Genomic DNA, 22902 nt, shown 5'->3' with positions numbered 1-22902 from the left:
TAGTTGTGATATGCAGAAAAGGATTGGGGAGCAAATTGGATGTCTAAAGAACCCCAGCTGGTCATACAAATCTTGGCTACAAATAGAACTAATTTGGGAGGTGGGATTGAAGGAAGAAATTGTGACTGTGCTGAAAAAGAAGAACAAAAGTGGTTCAGATACTAACCAGAGCAATTGTGGGGAGCTAGAATTAAAGCCTATATGACTCATTTCCCTCAGGTAAATCCTTCACAAAAAGAGTCTCAGGGTCAGGAATAGATAGATATTTGATCCCTGCTCAAAGTTCCCTTCATGTTCAACCCTTGATTAACTTTATTCTTTTGTTCTTTTTGAGATGGAGGTCTCTCTATCTTGTCCAGCCTGAACTTGAATTTCTGGGCTAACAGGGATGCAGGGGTGGTTCAACATACGAAAATCAATAAACGTAATAAACCACATTAACAGAAGCAAAGACAAAAACCACTTGATCATCTCAATAGATGCAGAAAAAGCCTTTGATAAGATCCAACATCATTTCATGATAAAAGCTCTAAGAAAACTAGGAATAGAAGGAAAGTTCCTCAACATTATAAAAGCTATATATGACAAACCTACAGCCAGCATTATACTTAACGGAGAAAAATTAAAACAATTCCCTCTAAAATCAGGAACCAGACAAGGATGCCCACTATCTCAACTCCTATTCAACATAGTACTAGAATTCTTAGCCAGAGCAATTAGGCAAGAAGAAGGAATAAAAGGAATACAAATAGGTAAAGAAACTGTCAAAATATCCCTATTTGCAGACGACATGATCCTATACCTTAAAGACCCAAAAAACTCTACTCAGAAGCTTCTAGACATCATCAATAGCTATAGCAAGGTAGCAGGATATAAAATCAACATAGAAAAATCATTAGCATTTCTATACACTAACAATGAGCAAACGGAAAAAGAATGTATGAAAACAATTCCATTTACAGTAGCCTCAAACAAAATCAAATGCCTAGGTGTAAACCTAACAAAAGATGTGAAAGACCTCTACAAGGAAAACTATAAACTTCTGAAGAAAGAGATTGAGGAAGACTATAGAAAGTGGAGAGATCTCCCATGCTCATGGATTGGTAGAATCAACATAGTAAAAATGTCGATACTCCCCAAAGTAATCTACATGTTTAATGCAATTCCCATCAAAATTCCAATGACATTCATTAAAGAGATTGAAAAATCTACTGTTAAATTTATATGGAAACACAAGAGGCCACGAATAGCCAAGGCAATACTCAGTCAAAAGAACAATGCAGGAGGTATCACAATACCTGACTTCAAACTATATTACAAAGCAATAACAATAAAAACAGCATGGTACTGGCACAAAAACAGACATGAAGACCAGTGGAACAGAATAGAGGATCCAGATATGAAGCCACACAACTATAAGCAACTTATCTTTGACAAAGGAGCTAAAAATATACGATGGAGAAATAGCAGCCTCTTCAACAAAAACTGCTGGGAAAACTGGTTAGCAGTCTGCAAAAAACTGAAACTAGATCCATGTATATCACCCTATACCAATATTAACTCAAAATGGATCAAGGATCTTAATATCAGACCCCAAACTCTTAAGTTGATACAAGAAAGAGTAGGAAATACTCTGGAGTTAGTAGGTATAGGTAAGAACTTTCTCAATGAAACCCCAGCAGCACAGCAACTAAGAGATAGCATAGATAAATGGGACCTCATAAAACTAAAAAGCTTCTGTTCATCAAAAGAAATAGTCTCTAAACTGAAGAGAACACCCACAGAGTGGGAGAAAATATTTGCCAGCTACACATCAGACAAAGGACTGATAACCAGAATATACAGGGAACTTATAAAACTAAATTCTCCCAAAACTAAGGAACCAATAAAGAAATGGGCACGTGAACTAAACAGAACTTTCTCAAAAGAAGAAATTCAAATGGCCAGAAAACACATGAAAAAATGCTCACCATCTCTAGCAATAAAGGAAATGCAAATTAAAACCACGCTAAGATTCCACCTCACCCCTGTTAGAATAGCCATCATCAGCAACACCACCAACAACAGGTGTTGGCGAGGATGCGGGGAAAAAGGAACCCTCTTACACTGTTGGTGGGAATGTAGACTAGTACAACCAGTCTGGAAAACAATTTGGAGGCTACTTAAAAAGCTGGACATCGATCTACCATTTGATCCAGCAATACCACTCTTGGGGATATACCCAAAAGACTGTTACTCCAGAGGCACCTGCACATCCATGTTTATTGCGGCACTATTCACAATAGCCAAGTTATGGAAACAGCCAAGATGCCCCAGCACTGACGAATGGATTTAGAAAATGTGGTATCTATACACAATGGAATTTTATGCAGCCATGAAGAAGAACGAAATGTTATCATTCGCTGGTAAATGGATAGAATTGGAGAACATCATTCTGAGTGAGGTTAGCCTGGCCCAAAAGACCAAAAATTGTATGTTCTCCCTCATAGGTGGACATTAGATCAAGGGCAAACACAGCAAGGGGATTGGACTATGAGTACATGATAAAAGCGAGAGCACACAAGGGAGGGGTGAGGATAGGTAAGACACCTAAAAAACTAGCTAGCATTTGTTGCCCTTAACGCAGAGAAACTAAAGCAGATACCTTAAAGCAACTGAGGCCAATAGGAAAAGGGGAACAGGAACTAGAGAAAAAGTTAGATCAAAAAGAATTAACCTAGAAGGTAACACCCACGCACAGGAAATCAATGTGAGTCAATGCCCTGTATAGCTATCCTTATCTCAACCAGCAAAACCTCTTGTTCCTTCCTATTATTGCATATACTCTCTCTACAACAAAATTAGAAATAAGGGCAAAATAGTTTCTGCTGGGTATTGAGGGGGGGAGCGGGAGGGGGTGGAGTGGGTGGTAAGGGAGGGGGTGGGGGCAGGGGGGAGAAATGAACCAAGCCTTGTATGCACATATGAATAATAAAAGAAAAATGAAAAAAAAAGTTGGAAATCCATATGCAGAAGAATGAAACTAGACTACTATCAGTCATAAAAACTCATCTTGAATGGATATAAGACTTAAAGGCAAATCCCGAAGCAGTGAAACTTCTAGAAGAAAATGCTCCCGATACTGGAATGGGCAAAATTTCTGCATAAGACCTCAAAAGCAAGGAAACAAAAGCAAAAGTAGACTGAGGAGTTTCTATACATTGAAGGAAACAATGAACAGGGTGAAGAGAAACCTACAGAATGGGAGAATATATTTCCAGGTATACTTTTGATGAGGAATTAGTATATAGAATATACAAGGAATTCAAAAAATTCAGTGACATTCAGTAATTATGCCATATAGTGCATGAAAAATATTTGAGAAGATAAATATTTAACCTGATTTGGACATTACACAATGTATGAATATACTGAAACATCACATGGTGCCAATTTAATATGCCAGTTAAAAAATGGTGGTGCAAACATGTGAAGGAGAGAAGTGTATTTAAATTACCTGTTAGGCAATTCTGCAGCTTTTGCAGAAAGAGTCTGCAAAAGCTAAAATTTATCTTAAATGTTTACAGTGAACCTATGTTAAAAGTTAACACTTATACTTGTTATCATTATAGGAAATTACAGGAAACATCTGATCTTTCTCTAGAAATAAGTCAGTCACGAGAGAGAAAAAGTAGACTGAAGCAGTGACTGTATGCTGAATTTAGGCAAGTTCCAGGCATGAGCAAGGGGTCTACTAATGATGAGTTATTTAGATCAGTGGCCAACATACATTTTTTGGTAATGTGTCATAATAAAATTTCTGTTCAATCCCTATTATAGTTCAAATGCAGCCACACATAAACCTTGGGAATGAATATTTTCCATTAAAACTTTATTTATTGATATTTTAAATCTTATGTTATTTTCTCATGTTAAAAACATGATGTTTCTTTTATTTCCATAGTATATATTAATTGTAAAAGTGATTTCACAGTATTTCATACATACACACATCGATCAGAATAACCTTCACCTATCACTCTTTCTTTTCCCTGTTCCCTTTCCTCCCTGAAAGCTATTTTTCAACAGCTTTTAGTGAGTTTCTTTATGTCATCTTCATAACAGACACAAAGTATTTTGACATTATTCATCCCCCCCATGAAACCATTTTTAAACTCACTCTTAACTCATCCTTATGCATGCAGGCAGTGGGACAGAATTGAACCATAAACATACAGTGTGCCAACCGTTCATCTTGACCCAAATAACTGATTAAACTTGAAACAGTGGCTGTGGTTAATTTTTGAAATATGTCTTCCTTGAGGCATCCCAATTCCTTCCTCTCATATGGTTCTGTAGATATTGCTACCTCCTGTATCTATGCACATGTGCATTTAGGGAAAACAAATGAGAAGGAAACACAAGGAAGAGAAGAAAAAAATAAGGAAGAGAAGATAGGGTAAATGCAGTGAAATTGAGAATTGGTGAAGAAAAGAATTTGATCACAGCTTTTGCATGTCTTAGAATTCTGTTTGAAGGCAGAAATGCCTTCAAGATAACAGAGATTATTCCTCCAGTTCATTTGAAATTTTAAATCAACTTATACTTAAATTTTTATTGCTATTGAATGAGACACAGAGGAGAAAATATCCCTTTATCTATTGTAATAAGTTTGAACAATAAGCCTTTTATTTCCTTTATGTGCCTTTTTCTTAACTAAGTAAATGAAATGTAGTTAATATCAAAGGTAAAATTCCTCACCCAAGATTATCTTATCTTCATCTTCCAGTCAATAACCCACAGAAGTACATGTTGATTTGTTTTACCATAAGCTTGAGGAAAAGTCTAAGGTTATGATAACTGTACCAGGTGAGCATTATTCAATTTGTACACTTGGATATGTTTAACTGAATGTATTCAAACCATTGTTTATTTTTCTCCTTTCAGCAAAAAGTTTTATAATGTTTATTTTGGTGAAATTCTAGTTATCCTGGACTACATAATATAATAAAAAGCTCAGAGGACTGTATACTAGTTATGACCTTGCTAACTAGCTGTGTAGCTTTTGGACAAATCACCTCACATCTCTAAGATTCCACTTTACCTTCTGAAATAAAAAAAGTTGGGCCTAAGTGACTTTTTTTTTTGTTTTGGTTGTGCTGGAGTTTGAACTCAGGACCTTGTGCTTGTTAGGCAGGTGCTCTACCACTTGAGCCATGCCCCCAGCTCCTTTGGTTATTTGGGGGATCTTATAGTTATTTTGGGGATTAGGTCTTGCTTTGTGCCTGGGATATGATCCTTCTTTTTATTCTTCTCAAGTAACCCAGATGACAAGCACATGCCACCATGCCAGCCATTGGTTGAGATGGTGTCTCACAAACATTTTTTTTGCCAAGGCTGGTCTTGAACCATGATCTACCTGATCTCCACCTCCCAAGTAGCTAGGATTACAGGCATAAGACACTATATCTAGCCAGCCTAGATGATTTCTGAAGGTAATTTAATTTCTGTTCCAAAACATTTTTGACATGTCAATACCTAAATGGTATTAAATCTGATTCTTCCAGGTGACGTTTGTTAAACTAAGAAATAACCAGAAGGCCTTATTTTTCTGGGTTCTAGAAAACTTCATATAAAAGTACATATATAACAAATGCTCCTGACATGTAGCAAAAAAACCCCAGAACACAGAGTTTATATATGACTATACTAATTGCTGTCTTCTCTAAGAAGCACCTATGCCTTATCTTTTTGTACCTCACTCTTCAGAATATTACTTATATACACAGTGTTTCCAATTTTCTATGTTCTTTGACTGGAAAGAAAGAGATAATTTAGGTGGATCATGGTAACTAGGAGCAAACCATGAACTTGGGACAAGAGTGTAAATTTTATTTTTTTTTTATATAACTTGGTCTAGGTTCACTAATTAGCCTGGAACTTTGGTGTGAAAGGAGAATTTATCTTCATGAAATCTTCAAGTGATTCATGCATAACACAAAAGAGCCAGGAAGAAGCAAACCGCTTTTCCTAGATGCCTGAGCTAAGGCCAAGATGGAGACAGCCAAGGTCATCAAAGCTATGGGATTGAATTTCTGTAGTGTATACAAAGGTGTATCCAGTACGCTCAGGTTAGCTAGTCTAGGACTAATCATAGCATCACTTACCAGAGTCAAATCCAACTCTCAATTAAAGAATGAAAACAGCAAGAAGCATACCAGGATGATGATAAGATGATATAACACTGAACTTAAATATACTTGAGATACATACACATATACTGTACATATGAAATACTATACACACTAATCATTTAGGTTTTTTCTCTCTAAAAAGTTATTCTGCTTCTGGAAATTGTGTAAAGGACGTCAGACTGGAGGTGCTTAGATTTCTAGTCTTAGCTTTTCTATTAATACGTGTGAGCATCCTTTAGCAAACCTCTTTGTTACAGAGTTCCTTTTTTTGTTCAAATGGCCTAGCAACAGTAATTCTTTATTTCTAAATCACCAAATCTTTAAAAGCTAATGAGCATTTTATCTTTTTGCAGTTATCATAAATTGTTTCCTCATAATATGAAAGTTACTATAAAATAAATATTATATACACTGTACATATATATATGTTTTTCTCAGTATTTTCCCTTCAATATAGAAGAAACAAACAAAACTGCCAATTTTATGCTAATTGAATGATATTCCCATAAGCCAACAGATAGATAGATGATAGCTAGATAGATAGATATAGAAATAATAGATAGATGCGTTGTCAAGATAACAAAGAAACCACTCTAAGATTTCCCAACAGATGGGGTGAGATGCTTACACAACTGATGAAATATTTGAAGGAATGAAACTCAGAGAAACCATTGTTAGAAATGGTGGTTTACAGGAAGTTGCCTGGGAACTTGGCAAAGGGAAGCTCAAGAATCAAAGGAGAGCTATAATTGTAGATCTCAGCTGCCTGCTGCACTGATTCCCAGGAGATCCCCAAGAACCCCCCAGAGTAGGATGTAGAAAGGGGTCGTAGACATACCAAACTGATATCAGACGATTCAGCACTAGAAATATCAGTTTTCATATTTGTGTCTGATTAGACATTATGTGAATCAACTCTTTGACACAAGCATAAACAAATGGACATAGTCACGGAGACACAGATCAGTTGGACTAATTCTAGGATGTACACTTTGAATTCTGTAATTAGTAATAGAGCACTAAAAAAGCATAAATAAAATAATTCCATAGTAGTACAAAGCGATTATTTGCCTTTTATCACTCTGCATATCCATCAGTGTATAGTTTTCCATGATTCAAGCTACAGCAAGAGATTGAAGACAAACACAAATATGAAAATCCAACTACTTCCTGATAAGCCAGACATTAAAAAGGATTTATAAAACTACAAAGCATTGCCACTTGTTTCACTAATTTAGATAGATAGATATAACTCACATAAGTAAAAGCTGTTGAAGATCCTAATAATTTTAATGATATGAAGATTCTTGAAAACAAGAAGTTTGAGAATTACTGAGTTAGAAAAATAAATCCTTAATTGAATTTGTGATGGCATATTTTCCTGAAGCATATATTCAGAATAAATTTAACTTCTACATTTTGTTACATTAAACATTTTAAAGCTCATGTGATAAGAAAGTTTGCATGGATTGCAGCATTTTTAAAATGGCTCCATGAAACTCTGTCGAAGATAGGTTCCACAGGGAAATCCAGGAGGCCATGAGGCTAATTCAAAGATAATGTTAGATTTCGCCATTTAGACTCCTATTGGAGAATTTTTCAAGATTAAGTGTTTTAAGAAAAAAAAAGTCCAAATGAGATAGTCCCAATTTTTGATGGAAAAGAATATAATCTAAGCTTTGAATAACTCCAGATTTTAGCCCTTAATTTATCTAAAACTTTTTGTTCAATTTGCTTTACTTATCCTGACCTCAGAAGTTCATTGGCTTTCTGGAGCCAGAGTATAAAGTGCAGGTTAAAGCAGGAAGCAAAATCAGAAAGAGGGATTTGGAAATAGGGATTGCAATATCAAATTAAGAAGGTACACAAGTAAGATAAGATTTGCGTATCAGAAATGAATTTGCTCAGTTGACGTTACCCAGCATAAAAAATTTGGCAGGACTTTTAAAAATACATTTGGTCACCTAAAATGAACACAAACTCTAGAATAGGAACTCTGTAAAGCCCTTCACATCAAATAAATTTATGTACAATTTTATTTTGGAGTTCTGATATCAATATTCAATCCAGCTTTTGTAATAGAGTCCTTAATCTTAGTGTTAAAAAATAATATTTTCTGTCTGGTTTCAATCAGGAATACCTTCTAAGTTTTAGAAGATACCATATATATCCATATATCCATATATATTCATATATTGTGAATATACACATATATTTGCATGGCTATTAGTTTACTTGCAAGATTTTTCTCAGTATCTGCTAATATTGAAATGTTATAAAAATAACAATGATTAGGCCACACATGGTGGCTCATACCTGTAATCCCAGCTACTTAGGAGGCAGAGATAGGAGGATAATGGTTCAAGGCCAGCATAAGTGAAAAATATAGCAAATCCTATCTCAAAAAACAAGCTGTGGTATGGTGACGCACACTGCAATTCCAGTACATGGAAGGCACAGGTAGGAGAATCACCATCAAAGGCAAGATAAGGACAAAAAAGCATGAGACCCTGTCTGAAAAATAAATGAGTCTGGAAGGTCTGTGAGTGTTGCTTAATTGGCAAAGAATTTGCCTAGCAAGCACAAGGTACTGAGTTCAAATCCCCAAACTGCATATATATGTTTATATATACATTATGTATATAATCAGTTATTTTGTTTGATTTTCTCCAATGTACTATGAGAAAAGCTTGGCACTATTTATTTGTCCACCTAAGAATTTAAAATCTTTACTAATGAGTCTGACTCTGTTTTTCTCTAAGTCCCCATCTTCCTCTGTGGTTGTTTTGCTGAATAGTGGGGAGAATTACTCTTCTACATTTGGCAGTACATGCCTGTTTTGAGAAGAATAAAAAATAATTTCCTGATTGAGTGTTTATACATTCTTTCAAACATCCTAGGGAAAATTATTAAGCATCACTGCTGGTTTCTGTGAATCAGACTTTCAATGGCTTGTGTATTTTATTTCCTTTACTGAAGATATACTGAAAATAGTGTGCTCAGTAAAAGACTCAGAAAGGGATAAATTGGGGAGGAGAAAAAATGTAGAAAGGAAAATAATGGAGGCAATTGTCAGACAGGTGACGGGTCCAGACATGGAAGCATCCCTGTTCAACTATTTTCTTCATGTTTGCTTCACCATAGGTTAGACTGATGTAAGCATGGTGCATGTACAGATATAATCCAAGGGAAAAATTCCACTGAACAACAGCCACCTAAACAATGAAAGACAAGAATGAAAACAGGCCCCGCTCAGGGAAGGGCACTAACAGGAGAGGGAGGGCAATAGAAGGTAGCAAAGAAGGTGAATATGGTTAGTGGTTGATGTACTTTCTATACAAGAATGAATATAGAACATTTAAATGTGTTAAAATAACCATAAGAAGGGGACTAATAAGAAAGGAGAAAAAAAGAGGGGATGAACCAATTTGGGGTATAATATGTATATACTTGGACATGGCATAATGAAACTCCCTGTATAGCTATCTTAAACAAACAAAAATATCTTCTTTTCAAAAATGAAGAACAGTAAAGTAAAACAAGTCCTGTCTGGGAGTTGATACCACTGAGATGGGGGAAGATATAAGGAAAGGGTGAAGGAGGGTGAATATGGTAGAAATATTGTATACTCAATTTAAAAAAATGGAACAATGAGACCTGTTGAGACTGTTCTAAGAAGGGGGAAGGGTGGATAAAGCAGAATGATGGAGGGGTGAATATAACTAAGATACATTGTAAGAACTTTTGTAAATGTCACAATGTACCCCCAGTACAGCAATAACATGATAATTCAAAAAAGATTATTAGGCCATGAAGATGGCTAAAGCTAGGCTGAGTGCTTATTGTGTCTTTCCACAGCATGCACTGGATCATGTAATAAATTTCCTTTCTCGGCCCTTTACCATTAACGTTTCTTTATTTGGCATGTGGGTCAAGTGGCGGAACCTGACATGTGGAAGCCCAGGAGTCTGGGTCTGGAGTCCAAAACTCTGGTTTCAATTTCAGTGAGCCAGGCCAGGAGAAAATGTGCCCTTTAGGTGCTAACTGCTCATAGGTACTTGACTCTGGACAGACAGGCAAGATCAAAATGGTCTGGCAACTGCTGGAACAACTTTTATTTCATGGACCTTTTCTTATCTTTCCACTTCAGCAAGTATCAACTGTTTCTTACCATCATCCAGTGAGGCAGAGACATGAACATCTGGACGGTAGGGGCCTTGAAGTCTGACCATGGTGAGTTCTCTCTGATTGGAGCACCTCAGGCCTTATCCTTCCTTTTCTTTATTGTCTAGAGGCTCTTCTGGGCCATTTGGGGTTCATCTGAACTATTTGAGCTTTTGCTATTTGCCTGACAAGGAAATTTGGATCCCTTATCCAGAGGCTTTTCTGAGCATTTGGGTTCATTAGAAAACATTGTGCTAGCAGTCAGCAGTGAAGGAATGTAAGGTACACAGAGAAACCAGGGTGTTTGTGTTGGAGAGCTCTGTTGTGAATTGCTTAAGAATGAAAAACACTTAAGTCTATCTCATTCTTTCAGGATAATTCTAGCTGACTAGTAAACTAAAAAGGAAAAAAAGGCAAAAGAATGATTTGTGTAAGAGAGCACTCTGAATTAATGTAATTTTTTGTGTGTCGTTTAATTTGTGTATGTCTATGCCAATTAATTTGATGACACTAAAGTTCTGATTGCTGTGGCAACAGTCCTGCTGGAGACTGACCCAAAACATTTCCCTCATATTGATTCATGCTTCATCTATCAAGGTCAGCCTCCCAAAATGAATGACTTTGAGCACAATCAGCTCCTGAAATTCCTAGAAATAACTAACCAACACACTTGTGACCACTAAATCAAGTTTTTGCATTTTCTTGAGTTCATCAATGCACACTTAAATTGATATTTATGGCATACCTAATTTAAAACTTTTTTTTTGCATATGTGTATATAAACATTTTTAGAATGATTCTTATTTTAGAGTTACTGTAGAGGAGTTGTGACTTCTATTCTGTCTCCTTCTTCTTTCCCACCTTTCTGCTACCACTTCTAAGAAAACCAGTTTTTCAAAGTTCTTATCTTAACCAGTTCTCAATCAGTTTCATTCTGTTGTAAGTGAATTTGCCTTCTATCTTTATAATTAGTTCTATCAGCTTTTTTTTTTATAAATTGCTATTGTATAGGGAAACAGGTTAAGATTGTTTTCTTCCTGGACCTTCATTAAAATATAAGGCTACCAAGAGTATTTTCTTTTAATGAGAAAGGAAACAATTTTGTCTAAATTTAAAATACAGTGAAATTATTTACAAATTTAAATTAGAAAGAAAGAGTAAACAGAAAAATCATCAAATAGGAAAGACACGAAGGTATTGAAGACATGTTTTTGACAAAAATAAAAAGACTAAAAGAAAAAAGAAATGCTTTTAAATGAAAAAGGATTTTGTTTTAAAGAATTGCTCCAAAATGGAAAAACAGGGCCAAGACAAGAAAATAGAAGCTTGGAAAATTATGCAAAGTTTATGAACAGATCTTAAAAATATATAAAATATGAAGCTTATCAAAAGTTTATGTGTGTGAGTTAGCTATAATTTAAAAATAATCTAAAGAATTTTCTAATGTCAAAATCTAAAGTCAAAATTTAGTGTGCTGACATTAAACTAGAACTTAATTCTCCATGTCTATAATAACAAGGCTATGTTAATATTGTTTTGCTCTTAGTAACATTTGTAAGAAACTGGCTTAAAGGTAAGATTTTGTAATCTTTCTATTTGTGTTTTCTATTGAGCTTGTCAAGTTTTTGACTATCTAGGAAACTAAGTCTTAAGTGAATCAGAATTCAAGCAAAAATCTCGTAAATGACCATCTTATTCAACTTGTGGTGAAACAACTATTAATTTAAGTAATTCTAACACATTTAGTGTTCTACATGTTTGTGACTAGACGTATATAGAGCTGTGTGTCTAAACTTTATCTAAATATTCTGCAAACAAAATTAAAAGGATATTAGTTTAGTACATGTAAAATGACCAGCTAAAGCTCTCTTTTATTCAAAATGCATTTCATCTAGACCTTTGAAATACAAAATGGTCGATGAACTTCTGGCAGTTCTGCTATTTATCATCAGTAACACTCTGGAGAACCTTTCCATTTGGGCAATCCTGCTATTTAAAACTTGGCCTACAATTATGTATTTTAACCTAATGAATGTTACTGTGTATATGAGATGCACTTGTACATTAGGAAATAAGGCTATTTGGAACCCTGGCACTATCACTCTAACTTGTGTGAGATCTAAATTTTGACTTTTGTCAGTGCTACACACATATTATCTTACCTAGCCAAAAATTCTAAATTTTACTCCAAAGGAAGAAACCAAATCAATATGTATATATGACATCTGTGTAGCTATGATGCTAATTGTTGTTGGCTCCTTTGAAAGATGTTTATGTTCCTCAAATATATAAGCCTTCCAAAATGCAAAGCTTAGAAAGAAGCTTTACTATTTATGTGTTCTCTACATTAAAATGGTTAGTGATGCTAGGCTTTTGTAGGCTTGTGTCCCTGTATTCCTAATTGTAATGAGGAAAGCTTGATGATGCTGCTGTAATGCTGTCAATTACAATTATTAACCTAAAGTGCTATATGCAACAAAAATAACTAGACTGTCAATTGGACTGTTTTTTCAAAATTTTAACCGCAGCTATTCTAAATCCTGTTATTAACAGTATGGGTCCTTCACTGGAGTGTATGTAATCAAATCCATGAAAAATAACTGTAACAAGTAATTTCTTATCAGATGAGTTAAACCTTTTAAATATTTGTTTTTGTTGGCCTTGTTTGGTATTTTCCTTTTAAGACTTTGTGACTATTTATAGTTGTCATTCTGCAGCATTTTTAAGATGCCAGGACATTTTCCACAGGACAAACAAAATTGGGCTTAAAAATCTATTTCAGGTAAGCCCAACCTAAAAGCCACTCCTTTTAAACCTCTTTTCTGCTTAAATTTGATTAAAGGAGTCTTATTAGTCTAAATATCCTGTTACTTCCCCTCTAACGGGATCAGATTAGACCACCAGGAAGAAGCTAATCCTTGTGACAGGGGCATTCATTAAGAATATACTTAATTGGCAAAATCTTCAGAGAAAACTGTTCAGAGACAAACAGTTTGGAGAAAACTGCTCAGCAAGGGGCAGAAATTGTCAGAATCCAAATGGAATAACTTGTGTCAGCCCTTCCCCCAAAAATAGCTTTTTCTGATTTTATTTTATTTTTTATTGTTGTAATGGGGGTACATTATGACATTTACAAAAGTTCTTACAATATGTCATGGTTGAATTTGCCCCCTCCATCATTCTCCTTTCTTCCCCTCCCCCTTTCCTGAAATAGTTTCAACAGGTCTCATTCTCCATTTACATACAAGTATATATAATATTTCTACCATATTCACCCTCCTACACCCTTTCCTTATATCCTCCCCCTTCCCACTGCTACCAACCCACAAGACTGGACCTGTTTTGTCTTCCTGTTCTCTGTTTTTGTGAAAAAGGCCATTTTTTTGTTTGTTTAAAATAACTATACAGATAGGACTTTGATCGCATGATAAGGCAAGTGCACACAAGGGAGATATGAGGATAGGTAGTTAGCCGAAGAAAACAAGATAGCATTTGAGGTATTCAATGCAAAGGAACTAATACAGAAACTTTAAAGCAACAGAGGCCAATAGGAGAAGGGGACTAGGAACTAGAGAAAAGGTTAGTTCGAGAAGAATCAATTTAGAATGTAACACATGTATGCATGGAAGCAATGCTAGGAATCTCCCTGAATAGCTATCCTTACCTCAACTAGCAAAAACCCTTGGTCCTCCTTAACAATGTTTATACTCTCTCTTCAACAAAATTAGAGATAAGGGCAAAACAGTTTCTGTTTGGAAGCGAGGGGTGGGGGGGAGAGGGAGGGAGCAGGGGGAAGGGGGGATTAATGACCAAAACATTGTATGCACATATGAATAAAAGAAATAAAACAAACAACTACACAGGGTGTTTCATTGTGACACTTCCCTCTATATATGTATTATAACCCAAATTGGTTCATACCTCTGTTTTTCTCTTTTCTACCTTAGACTCCTTCTTGTGGTGATTTCAATAGGTTTAAAAACTCTATATTCATTCTTATATAGGAAGTACACAAACCATATTCACCTTCTTAACTTCCTTCTTTTACCCTCCCTCTCTGTATGTGACCTCCCCTTAGTGTAACCTGTTTTTCATATTTCTTTTATTTGTATTGGGTCGATATTCCACATATGAGAGAAAACATTCAATATTTGGCTTTCTGAACCTAAGTCAGGAGGTTTTAAAGTATTCTTATTCATGACCATGGGACACTAAATCCCTTTCAGTCACCTCTGACAGAGGACAAACTCATATTTTTGGGTAATGCCTTCTATTTAAATACAGACTGAAATTACTATTTTTGTTGTCTCCAAACACATCTTTTTAATAGTCTATGTTCATGTAGTTATTTTTAAAAAGGACCTTCCTACACAATTTATTTAACTAGTTTTCTTCCAACTTTTACTTCTTCTATATTCTGCTTTATAATAGTGTTTCTAGTTTTAAGCTTAAACAACAAAGTACTTTTGACTTACATAGTTCAGCAATCTGTCCCCTTTCCCTATGCTAATTTATTACTGGCCAAGGATCCTGCAAAGTCAAATTGGAAAGCATTCTAATTACCTCAGGATTGAAGAATGTTCAAACATAAGGGGTGAGGCAATTAAATGAGGTGCTCATAATGCTTTTGCTGAAAAGTATCAACTTCTTGTTTGGGCCTACAAATTAACTAAAAGCAGAAGAAAAGCTTGGCTTCCCTGACTTGGTTTTGTGTTTGTCTTTTCTCTAAGTCACTCTCTTTGCAGTCACTTTGCAATCATCTTGGATTCCAGGGAGGACAGAACCGATAGCATCTGTATGACAAAGGATTGAAGCTACCTCTAACAGTAGAAACTCCCCAGGACAGACCATCTTCCAGGTAATAATGACTCTGGATAACAATTTCTCAGGAATAAAGACTGAGCTAATGACAACTGGGCCACACCTGTGACTAGGACTATTTAACTATGTATATCTTTTGTCCCTCACACTAATTGTTTGTATATTTGAAGCTGAAATGGTGGAAATATTACGTACTCATATATGAAAATGGAAAAATGAGACCTGTTGAAACTATTGCAGGAATGGGGAGAAGGGAGATAAAGGAAAATGATGGATGGGTGAATTCAACTATGATATAATGTAAGTATTTTGGTAAATGTTACAATGTACCCCCAGTACAATAATGATTAAAAAGAAGAAAAATAATAAAGCTAAAGCTTGTGTCTGTATCCAGAAGATAAGATGGACCAAGTTCTTACTTTGTCTCTTTTCATGCCATGTCCGGGAATGTATAATAAATCTCCTTTCTCTGACCTTCAAAAGAAACCCTAAGAATATTAGTCCATTTCTACTGATCACAAAATGCTTTGAGTATATAAAAAGGAATAGTACAGTAATATAATCTATAGTCAAGAAATATGATTTATGACAATCAAAATTAATAACTGTCCTCTTAAGTGTGTGCTCTGAAGTTGTTTATTCAGCAGTCTATTGTTCCCAGAACCATATTTTAAATGGAAAATTTGCCACGGTTAGAATTTTTCCAGTTAACTTTCTAACTCTCCAGTGCATATAGCCACCTTTGGTTTCCCTTGATACCTGCCTGAATAAATGATTATCCCAAACTGCAAAATGTCTTCAAAGCATTCCAATCATTAATCAACTAATTTAAGATCCACATATTCTTCAACCCAAACTCCTGCCACTGTTAAACATCTCACTTAGCTTCTACAAAGAAGCTAAGCTTGCCAATATCTAGCTTCTAGAGCTATGAGAAAATAAATGTCTGTTGTATAAGCCATCTTATTTGTGGCTCTTCATAACGGAAGTCCTAGAACACTAACATAGCAGGTAACAGAGAAACTCAGAGTAGACCAAAAGGTGAACTACGCCCATTATCAAAAGCTTAGACAGGTCTTTGTCTAGAAATTCTAAAATACACCTATCTTTCTCTCTTTAAAAAATCAACAAAGCAGATCCGGTTTCATTTTTAATAATCTATTTTACTGTTGCCTTAAAGATTAGGAATAAAAATATTTTCCCTCTCCTAATCTCAATTTGTATGTAGAACGGTATCATATTAGTCAGTTTTCAGTCCTGACAAATACTGAGAAAATCAGGTTAAAGGACTGATTTTAGCTCACAGTTTCAGAAGTTTCAGTCCAGGGTCACTGGCTTTGCTGCTTCTAGGCCCATGAGTAATGAGGCAGAAAGAACATCACATTAAGGAGCTTGTGGTACAACAGACTTGCTCACCTCGTGGCAGACAGGAGACACAGAGAAAAAATGTCCAGTGAGGAGATGTAGCCATAAAAGGTAGTGACCGACTTCCTCCATCTAGGCTTCATGTTCTAATGGACCATTCGGTCACGCACTTATTGCTGAATTAATCCACTGATGAAGTTAGAGCCCTCCTGATCCAATCTCAGCTCATGAGCCCACCAGCTAGCACAAAGCCTTTAATACATGATACTTTGAGAGTCAGTTTTAGATTCAAGCCATAAAAGGCACCAAACAATTTTCCATGCACGGTTAGGAAACTCTTTTAATTTTGCTAATATGCAAGCAGTCTTTCTTCTAGATGCTATACACTATTTAAAGCCAACTCACTTTCACTAATAATATAACATAACTAAAACATACATTCTCTTCTAATAAAGCATGGTTTTATAAAGACATACTGTTGCTTTTAAGTCTGATTGTTTGTGAAACTTATTTTCTTTGTATTTATTCAGCCTACTCTTCTACAATCCCATGTGACCAACTTTACTGTGGTTATGGAAAATTCTAGCTGTACTAGGGGTGGAAAAACTTCTTATTATCTGGATCTAAAATATGCCACCATCTTACTTATCAAATCCCTGACCTTATTTGCCTTCTGTCTCTGACTTCCTACAATCAATTGGATTTTGTTAAGAACATGATATACTTTAAGATATTTAATATCATATCATTGAAACAATAAAGAAAACCTTACTAGATGCAAAGTTCCAAATTTAATTGACAATGGATTTTATTTCCCTTAATGCTATTAGTTATCTTTTCTATTGTTTTCCTTGTTTTACTGTAAAATAGTATAGAAATAATCACCACTTTTATGTCATTATTTTATAATGCTGACAATGACTAGATAATGCATGCAAAGTAACCTATTGTATATTTTTATCTTCTATCAACATAAACATTCATCTTTCAGCTTTTCAGTGCCATTCAATTTTATTCATGTGTTTATTGATTAAGTTGTAATTGTTATATGAATAATTATTACAGACAACCCAGTCTTAATGACTCTTAACCTTTGTATGGATGACAGGAAAGTTTGAAATCCAATGGAATACTCAACTTATAAGAGCACAGATGTAAATGCATGAAAACCTATGTAAGCCATGGTTATGAACATCTGCCCATTATAATGTCATTGTCAACTATCCAGAGTGATAACTACCACCTATGTTTCTAAGAGTTTCTCTTCTCTACCACCAGTCTGATTAAAGACTTCATTATCTTTAAACTGGAGCAGTGCTAAAGTTCCTATTTTGTATTCCTGTTTTCATTCTTCCATATATTTTTACCCAGCCTCCTGATTGATCTATAAAAATACATAACATCTCACTGTTTCAAACTCTTAAATGTATTCTATCTCTTAAAATGAAATCAAAGCTTCTTACCATGGATTTTGTTTTTCTGATGTTGTTGAACTCAGTTTGGTTCTTGTGCCTCAGCCAAATATTGACCTCTTTTCTGAATGTGACTGATCATTTCCAATTCATGATCTTTCAACTTGCTCTTACTTCTGTCTGAAAAGTAATTTTTACTGGCTCTTCACAAGACTGGTTCCTTGTTGTCATTCAGGTTCCAGTTACCAAAAAGAAATCTTCTCTTGCTGCCTCATCCTATGTGATGTTCTCTGCTTATTCTTTTTCATAATGCTTTTTGTTCCTTCACCAGTACTTACCTTTTTGTACGTTAAAATGGGATATTGTCTTTTAAAAGACTATGTCTAGTTTCTGAGACAGTATTGATTGATCAGATAAATATTTGAGCAATTGTTGAATGAGGTCTTGATAAACTAGCCACTTAATTCATTAGAAAAATAAAAAATTCCATTTACTTAGCATCTGTACCATGTTTGAGGCTAAGTATATATTATCTCATTTAACTTATAATGACAATCATCTGAGAGGCAGGCATTTTTATCTTGAGTTCACAAATGAAGAAAATGAGAGGATTAAAGTTAATACAAATTCATAAGGAAATATTTAGCAGAGCAAAAATTTCAACTTAATCACTTTGATCCCTAAGCCCATGCTTTTGAATAAATGCTGTTTTCTCCCCATCAGAAAATAGGCAATAAATTTTCACACTATATAATGGTCAGCATTTGATCATGGACAAGCTGGGCCCTCTTGTAGATCTTGCTATGCCTCTTCAATAAGACCAACATAAAACACTATTTAAATATAATCTTATTTAAGTTCCCAGATCTTTAAATTTTCCAAAGTATTTGTAATGCCTTATCTCCTTTGATCTATATTCATATGTGAACTAATTTATGTGTCCATTCTTTCATTAATCATCCATGATCTAGATAGGAAAACAAAGTATATTTAGAACAAAGAAAGTGCTAATCTGGTCCAGATGAAGACCTAGTAGAATCAAGGATATTAAGTGTTAATGCTGCAGGATCAATATGGGTGTTAATCCTGTCCTTAACATGGAGGTATGTTTGGAGTAAATCATGGAGCTTGAGTAAAAGTACCAAGCAACAAAAAAGAGAAAAGTTCATTTATATGTCAACCCTGTCAGATAATTGAGTGGATACTGTTATTATTCTACTTTTAATTCCACAATCTAAGGCCCAGTAAATAAGAGAGTTGCCTAGAGTTACAACTATGTCTCAATATTTGCAATCATTCCTTTTGCCTTTCACCTCTTATCACTACAGCTGAATTCAAAGATGGTTTCCACACTAGATAATTTTTATTTGTCCTAGCTAAAACCTCAAACATTAAATGTGCCGTGGTGTTTGTCAAGGTATCAAAGATTTTGGGACTTTTTGTTGTTCCTGTACCTGGTGTTTTTTTTTTTTTTTTCTGTAGTGTTAACTTCACCATCACTATTTTCTTATCCCTATTTTTACCCCCTTCACTTTCCTCTATTTCCTCTGCTACAATCCATTGTTTTCTCTTCCAACTACTCTTTCTGCTCTTCTCATCCTCTCTTCCCTGTCTTCATTTCCCCCTCCTATCCTCCTCCAACCTGTCACCACACTACCCCTCCCTCCTATATACTCACTACCAACTGAGTAATCTGCTGTACCAACTGTACACAACCCCAGCCCCCTGCAGCCCTGACTCAGACACCCTCTACAAAACAACAGAAGTACACCCAAAGATGCACAAGGGACACAAAACCCCATACCTCTTCCCCCACCCATCTATCCCTTTTCCTAGCCCCCCTTTTTAGTGCCACCTTTACAACTTACCCATAGTTCTATATTTAGCCTAATACCCATTATCCCGCCAACTCTCACTGTTTATAGATATTATCACCAAGGGTTTTTCTATATAATATATAAACAACTGGCTTGGATTAAACCTGTGAATGTGTTACTGCTAAATTATACCTCCAGGCCAGGAACAGAAAGAGCACATCAACCTAACCAACAGCCAAGTCAGTCACAACATAAAAATTAAATCAAGGGAAAGAAAACAGGTAATTAAAACCACCAACTAGCCTATCAAGAATATAGGTGCACAGCACCAAGTGGAGCAATGGGAAGAATAAGGAATAGAGACCACTCTCCTCAAAAAAAATAATTCAATACAGAATTCAATGGGAAATAGATCAAAAGAAAATAGTAATTCTCAATCTATATGCACCCAATGTCAGTGCACCCAGTTTCATCAAACATACACTAAAGGACTTCAAATGCACATATAGACTCCAACACAGTGGTAGTGGGAGATTTTAATACACCTGTATCACCAGTAGATTGGTTATCCAAATACAAAATCAACAAAGAAATCCTAGAACTAAATGACACCATAGATCAAATGAACCTAACTGATGTCTACAGAATATTTCATCCAACAACAGCACAGTATACATTTTTCTCAGAAGTTCATGGAACTTTCTCCAAAATAGATTATATCATCATCCATAAAACAAGCCTCAGCAAATATAAGAAAACAGAAATAACCCTCTGCATTCTCTCTGATCACAATGCAATAAAACTAGAACTCAACAACAAAAACAACAGCAGAAAATATGCAAATAATTGGAGGCTAAATAACACATTGCTCAATGATTAGTGGATCATAGAAGAAATAAGAGAGGAAATCAAAATGTTCCTGGGAGCTAATGAAAATGAAAACACCACATGCCAGACCCTATGGAACACAGCAAAGGCAGTCCTAAGAGGAAAGTTTATAGCCATGAGTGAATATATTAAAAGAACAGAAAGATCTTAAATAAAGGACTTAATGCTTCATTTCAAACTCCGAGAAAAACAAGAACAAGCAAAACCCAAAACAAGCAGGAGAGAAATAATAAAAATAAGGGCCAAAATTAATAAAATAAAGACCAAAAACACCATAGAAAGAATCAATGAAACAAAAAGCTGGTTTTTTGAAAAAATAGACAAGATTGACAAGTCCCTGGCAAATCTGACTAAAATGAGGAGGGAAAAGACCTAAATTAGTAAAATCAGAAATGAAAGATAAAAGCAAACACCAAAGAAATCCAGGGAATCATCAGAGACAACTTTGAGAACCTATATTCCAATAAATTTGAAAATCTTGAAGAAATGGACAAATTTTTAGATACTTATGATCATCCAAAATTGAACCAAGAGGATATTAACCACCTAAACAGATCTATAACACCTAATGAAATTGAAGTAGCAATAAACAGTCTACTCAAAAAGGAAAGTCCAAGACCTGACAGATTTTCTGCTGAATTTTAACAGACCTTTATGTAAGAACTAATACCAACACTCCTTAAACTTTTCCATGAAATAGAAAGGGAAGGAGCACTGCCTAACTCATTGTATGAAGCCAATATAACCTCATCCCAAAACTGGACATGGGCACATCCAAAAACTACAGGCCAATCTCCATAATGAATATTGATGTAAAAATCCTCAATAAGATAATGACAAACAGAATCCAACAATGTATCAGAAAGATCATTCACCATGACCAAGTCAGCTTCATCCCCATGATGCAGGAATGGTTCAACATATGCAAATCAATAAATGCAATACAGCACATTAAAAGAAGCAAAGACAAAAACCACTTGATCATTTCAATAGATGCAGAAAAGGCTTTGATAAGATCAACATCACTTCTTAATAAAAGCTCTAAGAAAACTAGGAATAGAAGGAATGTACCTCAATATTATAAATGATATATATGACAAACTTGTAGCCAGCATCATACTTAATGGGGAAATCTGAAAGCATTTCCCCTAAAGTCAGGAATGAGACAAGGATGCCCACTCTCCCCACTCCTATTCAACGTAGTACTGGAATTCCTAGCCAGAGCCATAAGGCAAGAAGAAGAAATAAAAGGAATACAAATAGGTAACAAAGCTGTCAAAATATCCCTATTTGCAGATGATATGATCCTATATCTTAAAGACCCAAAAAACTCCACACAAAAACTCTTAGACACCATAAACAGCTTCAGTAAAGTAGCAGGATACAAATTAACTTACAAAAATCAGTAGCCTTTCTACACACCAGCAATGAACAAATTGAGAAAGAATATGGGAAAACAATTCCATTTAAGACAGCCTCAAAAAAAATCAAATACCTAGGAATAAACTTAACAAAGGATGTAAATGAACTCTACAAGGAGAATTACAAATCACTGAAGAAAGAGATCGAAGAAGACTAAAGAAGGTAAAAAGATCTCCCATGCTCATGGATTGGCAGAATCAATGTAGTAAAAATGGCTATACCACCAAAAGCAATTTACATGTTCAATGCAATTCCCATCAATGACATTCATCATAGAGATAAAAAAATCTACCCTAAAGTACATTTGGAAACACAAAAGACCATGAATAGCCAAGGCAATACTGAGCAAAAAGAACAATGCTGGAGGTATCACAATATCTGACTTCAAGCTATATTACAGATCTATAACAATAAAAGCAGCATGGTACTGACACAAAAACAGACATGAAGACCAGTGGAACAGAAGAGAACCCAGATATGAATCCACACAGTTATACACACCTTATTTTTGACAAAGGTGCCCAAAACATATGATGGAGAAAAGACAGCCTGTTCAAAAAGTATTGCTGGGAAAATGGTTATCTGCATGCAGAAAACTGAAACCAGATCCACACTTATAACCCTGTACTAGTATCAACTTAAAGTGGATTAAAGACCTTAATATCAGACCCAAAACCTTGCAGTCAGTACAGGAAAGAGCAGGGAATATTCTGGAAGCAATAGGTATAGGCAAGGAGTTCCTCAGTATAACTCCAGCAGCCCAGCAACTAAGAGAAAGGATGGACAAATGGGACTACATGAAATTAAAAAGCTTCTGCACAACAAAAGAAATGGTTTTTA

At 35.2% G+C, this 22902-nt stretch overlaps 1 protein-coding gene across 1 annotated transcript in view; it reads left to right on the top strand.

The window, feature by feature from the left end:
• Window positions 1–22902, top strand: part of LOC109701759 (gastric triacylglycerol lipase-like) — a 142799-nt gene that overhangs the window by 96394 nt on the left and 23503 nt on the right. Inside the window, exons 11-13 of the mRNA XM_074078829.1 lie at window positions 4769–4848; window positions 10324–10406; window positions 15068–15195. The gene's annotated coding sequence lies outside the window, so the exon portion shown is untranslated. The remainder of the gene's footprint in view (window positions 1–4768; window positions 4849–10323; window positions 10407–15067; window positions 15196–22902) is intronic.

The sequence above is a fragment of the Castor canadensis genome, chromosome 7, assembly GCF_047511655.1.
Source record: "Castor canadensis chromosome 7, mCasCan1.hap1v2, whole genome shotgun sequence".
Classification (NCBI taxonomy): domain Eukaryota; kingdom Metazoa; phylum Chordata; class Mammalia; order Rodentia; family Castoridae; genus Castor; species Castor canadensis.
Note: the sequence above shows the minus strand (reverse complement) of the source record. Positions and strands in the feature narration are given on the sequence as shown.